Here is a 6,173-nt window from a genome sequence, read left to right as displayed (position 1 = left end):
TAGCTGTATTCTGTGTGTTTAAAAGTGTTGCGCCAGCTTTATTTCAAAAAATCTTTGCACTACCCAATCTTTGCGGAATTTCTTTTCGGAATCACGGCGGAACTCGTTGAATTATTATTTTTGACATTATTTACCCAGGATAACCTCTTCAGTTCCTATTGGTGCTGCTATCAACGAGGGTCCTGTGAAGGGGGTCCTAGGGTATTTAAAGCTCCCATTTGAGCTACGAAAGTCGCGCAACACAGCATTCACCCAACTAGACAACCGCCTAACATATCAATACTATCTTCATGCTGAACGCTAAGCAGAAAGTATAGATTCACACTTTTATAGTCTCTGGCCTGACTTGGCCGGGGTTTGAACCAAAGACCTCCCGCACTGGTAGCGAACGCTCTACCACAAGGCTATCAGTTAAAAGGAAACTTGCTACAAAGGCCATTTTGGCTTAGAAGTAAAGATAGCGTGGGGTTTCTAGGCCTCCTTTTGACTTTTTTCTTTTCTAAATACTTTGTATCTATAGGAACATTTATTTTCTGTATGTTTTTGTATGTTAAGATGAGTATGTCGCCACGCATAAATCTTAAACGAACCGCGTATAGGACTTTAGCAACAAACGTAATTTCGAGGTGGAATCCTGCCTCTGTTTGATATGTTAATATTATTATTTACTTTTAAGTTAAGGTTGTAGCGAGCTAGCTCTGGCTACAATTTCTTAATCAATAATTCTTATGCTAAATGCAGTTAGATAGCCAGGGGCGGATCAAGGGTTAGGCAGCCTAGGCAATGGGTAAGCCTAATTTTGTGGCCTAGAAAAAAAATTCTATAAATTTAGATAGAATTAATCTATAAAAAAAAGAATTATTTTTGTAATTGGTTTTGGTATCCGCCGATTTCGACTTCATGACGATGCGGTGTTTAATCGATTTTTTCATCATTGATATTTTACTTAAAAGCAAACCCGGGGCGATCTTAGGCAAAAATTTCGATTCGCCTAAAACGTCCGCGGGTTTTAAAGTTTCAATGAGTAAAATTCTGAAATGGGAAGAAAAAAACGTCCGGGTTTTTTTAAATTTATACGCCTAAAACTACCACGGGTATGGTTACATGGACGACAAGCGGGTGATTTTTTTTCAACATGGTTTGGCTGAGTCAGGTCTAACTGCTGGAAGCACTTAAAGTGGCTAGAATAAATCAAAGCAATTGTATGCTAACTAAGTTAAATGAAAAAGTTTTAAGTTTGGAAAACCTTTCAGATATTAAAGGATTGGAAATGCTGGAGGGAAGTATTTTTGTAACGTGTGCTATGTTGTTGTCTCGCAAACCTAACGTTCATCCTGCCTCTGGAAGAGACAATAAATTCATTGCTTTAAAGTAAGTAATACTTCATATATTTTAGTTCTTTTTTCCTGCTGGATATAAGACACTTTTGTTTCAGGAGCTATTCTTAAAAGTGTTAATTCACCAGATGTTCTTACAAAACGTGTGATTTAAAGCTCTTTCCTATATAAAAAAGGTTTTAAGTTGACCTCGATCAAATGGATTGTTTTTTTATTTAAGCCCAATGCTAAACGAGATAACTGAGGCAATTTATGTAAACACTGTCTTGGCGGTCAAAAAATATTTAGAGGTGTATGTTAAGTTTGGTTAGAGTATGGCTAAGTTGCATGTGTTTTAGTTGGAATTTTGTTAGTTTTCTTGTTGATTGTCTTAAAGTCACAGGCTTCGTGTAGCCGTTTATGCAACTGTGTATCTTTGTGTCTGTGTGGAAAAGGAATAATTCTTGTAAGATAACTAAGGGAAAGCCTTTTATGAGCGCAAAAGTGTAAACTAAATGTAAATAGGTCTGTAGATCCTCTTTCTCTGGGGATTTACAGATAGGTAATATTCGAATGTTGTCAGTCTCTGAAATCATACGCACTCGGATATGTGCTCCTGTTAAGCAGGTAGACGACAAGTTTAAAATGCTTTCTGTTCTCTAAGAAATCGATGTTTACAGTATGAGATATACTTAAAGGGAAAGGATTCCACCTCGTCCAGCGTGAAATTTGCGTTTCGAGTGTGAGTGTTCCTAAGAACTTTGACTTAGTTGGAACTTTTAAACAGTAGATTTTATATACTACATCCCACTGCTCATTTTAAAAATTTAAGAACACGAGGAGATCCTTAACTTTCGCATGCTGTTTTTAATTGTGATAAATTTCTAAAAATAAAAGGATCAATCTATCCAAGCTTGTTGTATAACATTCCTTCTTTTTTGTTGTTGAGCAGTATAACATATATAATTCTGTTTTAGAATGAGATACATTGATGTCAGCCATGGTGAATATTCTTCTAACAATTAAAATCACCATCAATTAAAGAACGCAGGAGATTCATTATGAATCCTTATAATATTGGAAAACTGTAAACAATGGTTATATATCTATAAATCAAATGGATGAATATGTTATCAAAATAACTTGTACTGATAGAAATGATTTTCACGTAAAATGATACAGATTGCAACAAGAATTGCATGTTAAAGAACTTTCTGTTACACACTGCAAGCCAATGAAAATGTAATGTTAACTTATGTATATCAGTAGAATTTGTATATATATATGTTGATTTTTATATGAGAATCTTCAGAATTGACCTAGATACTAAAACTTTCTTAAAGATTTTAAAGTATTAAACTACTTTTTAAACATAGTTGACAGGGGCATGTGAGGGTAAATAATATGCAGACATGTTAAATGTTATGATGTTATTTTTCTGATTTCTAACTCTTTTCTGGCTTAATAAACTGCTTAACTTTTGTGGAAATTTTTTAACATTAAGATGAATGCTTAATAGAAATTGGTGCAAAACTACACCAGTGACTACACCACTTTTATAATGCTGTTTTTCTTTTTACATTTGCAGGTTGTTAACACAGGCTGTATTTTTCCAAACAATAATTCTACGTTGTACTACTGTTGACTATTTATACGCAAAATTGTCTTGTAATGTAATTATTTGTTGTATTATAAGCTACTAGTATTTAGTCCCGTGGAAAAATCCACTATAGATGCCAGAATAAAAACAGCGAAATAGTGAGCGAAATTAACCATAAAATTCATTGTTTTTTTCGTGAAAACGTTTTGTTGTTAATTCCATTCAAGCGGGAATAAATAAAACCAATATGCTGTTCATATAACAGTAGACAATAGATACGTGCTTAAAGGGAATAATAAAAATTAATTACCTGTGACTTTTTTAAAACAAAAATTTTTAATCAATTTAAAAAAGCACGCAAAAGAGAGAATAAAAATAAAAGTTTAGCAAAAGTGACATGTGACCGCGGCTGTTTCTTTAGAAAAAGCAACACATCCACTTTGCCTGTTACAGACACGGAACTGGTGTATTCTCTATAATAATAGTCGTATTCCGTCTGTCTATCTGTTCAAAAGGGTTACCGTTATTCCTTTGATCTTTCCGCGATTCCTAAAAACCAGGGGGTTGTTTAATCGCAAATCAAATTATTGATTAAAATAAATTCTGAAAAATTAATTTATTTCTTTAAGTAATTGAATTACTTTTATTAATTAATTTATTGCCATAAGTAAGAAAAATAAATTTAATGATAAAATGAATGCATTATTTTAATACGCCATTTTTAATAATAATTACCCCGTGACTTCAATTGCCGTTTTCGCTCAGGAGCTACAGAAAACAAATGGGACAGTTTACTGATAGTTTTACTGACTAATGCGGCCTCGGCATGCCAACGAAGAAACATGAGGACCGAAGATGGCCATTTTTGTTTTTAAAGTAATAGTGGGTCAGTGCTGTTTGTAAGTCTGTTTCACCTTTTTGTCTTCTATAAGCTTTTTATTTTCGTAATATTGTTTTTTTGTATGTTCTAAAATATTAAGATAAATATATTGTCACGTTTTAGATTTTGGAGGCTAGCTAGACATTATTACTATTCTGTATGGTATAACAGCTTTTTATCCTACCCACTATTTATTCTTGTGTTGAGACTGTAGCTAGCTCCTAGCTTTGCCAAAAAATTGAGAGTATAAAAATGCTATTTGGCTACAAAAATATTCTTAAACAAAAAGTGTGCTAGGTAGCTACTTCTTTTATTATTTTTTCCGGAAAACTTTTTGGGCAAATAAAATGACTGACAGATTATTTTAGCTGAACCGGTAATGACAGGCTGTTCCCTGTGTTTTCATTAAAACTGAAGTTGCAATGAATTTTTTTTGGAAAGGGGTATTACGCCTAAACGCCTTTTCAACTCTGTTTAACTATACTAAGCGGTTAACCCAGTGTTAACAACAGACTGTTGTTTTTGGTAAAGGCTGTTACGCCTATGCACCATGTACAACGTGGTTTACCTGTACTAAGGGGTCAACCCAATGTGACAATTCATTTTTAAACTTTCTCGGTAATCACGTCTGTACGGATGTGCAACAATGTTTACATGGACTAACTGCTCATCCCTTAAGTGGTATAAAAAGGATGGGCAGATCCGTGGTTTTATCTACGGGCCATCGATTATCTATATTATAATGCCCGTACATGTCTGTCCATCCCTCCGTCTATCTGTCACGCAAAATGGTAGCTTAGCTGCAACGGGCGAACCTGTGGATTTTTCCACGGGCTAACGACTAGGCTCTTTAATAATACCCGTATTTTGTCTGTGTGTCCGCGAAAGCCGCGTCCCGTAACGGAAACACGAAATTTTAAAAATGCGCACCAATACCAAATGCGATATATTTTTGTCCACTTTGTTGCGACGGGTAAATTTAAAGGACGGGCGACCCCGTGGATTTTTCCACGGGCTAACGACTAGTATTATATAGATTAGACTTACTGCATATTTTGAAGTAAAGTAATTCCCCAACTTGTAACTCAGCGATTACTTGTACTCGTATTAAATGCGTAAAACGTAAAAAAGATGCTTAGATGACACCAGTGTGGTATATCAATCAAAGGAATTACGGTAACGCTAACCCTGTTTCGAGTCAAATTTACTAAACGAACGCGTTTTCCATCCGCATGTTTTAGCGAGGATACAAGTGTTAAACTACGGAGGTTGCTTTTATTTATTGGGCTATAAAGACACTTTCGTTTCCAATCTAGGAAATATTTTTAATAACTAAAAACCTCACTTTTGGGAACATTTTAGCTCCTTTTATAATAAAAACACAAAACGCTGGCTTTACATCGTACAACACCATAACCCTTGATATTACTTTGCCAAAAAATCTATCAAATTTTACCTAACCAGAAAAAATCCTAGATCCGCCCCTGATTGCTACACCTTTCATTACTGTTACGAAAACTAATCCCGCAAAATAAAAATGCTAAGTAGTTTTTTTAGTTGCAACGACATAATTTACACTGCACTCAGTCTTGTGTTAACGACGGGCTGTTTCCTGTGTTTTTATTTAAACCGAGGTTGTGACGGGTGTGCGACCTGGTTTGCGATTTGTCTGTACCAAGCGCTCAATCCCAGTGAACGATCAATTTTGTTTTAACTTTCACAAGAATCTTTTTCGTAAAATAAAAAAAAGATACGGCCGACTATCTATGACGGGGTAACATCATGTAGCAACAATCGGGTGAAACATTGTCTGTTGGGAATGAACAAACGGATGTACCATGATAAAGAATCATCTATATACACCATCTGAATAAACTATCTGCTATCATCACTAACATTGTAGTTCTTCTTCAATATGATAGCCCGGTTTATTCACAGCACAGTGACACTTAATAATTGCTAGGTCTAAGCAATCACTACGGTTTATAAGTCTATAAACATTAAAAAAATCATAATTTTTGATGTTCACCTGTCTATTCATATACTCAAAGCAAGTTTCAAAGTACTCAAACCGTAATAACCACGCTATCTATATATAACCATAAGGTATTGCAGGGTAAAGTATTTGCACACGTCCATCCATGCTTTATTCGACGTATTTCAATAGATACTGATTTTCGATGTTCGCGGTGCATATTTTGATATTTGAGGTTGTGTAGGCATATACACATATCATCTTTTTTAGATGGAAATATTGTTTTCTTGTTCCAATCCCCCCGTTCCCCCATTAAATAACCTTGGCATCAAGTTGAAAGTCTTTGTTTTAAATCATTGTTTTAAGTAACGATTTAACATTATTAAACAACAATCAATGTAT

This window comes from Hydractinia symbiolongicarpus, chromosome 13 (genome assembly GCF_029227915.1).
Source record: "Hydractinia symbiolongicarpus strain clone_291-10 chromosome 13, HSymV2.1, whole genome shotgun sequence".
Lineage (NCBI taxonomy): Eukaryota > Metazoa > Cnidaria > Hydrozoa > Anthoathecata > Hydractiniidae > Hydractinia > Hydractinia symbiolongicarpus.
This window is presented reverse-complemented; position numbering follows the sequence as displayed.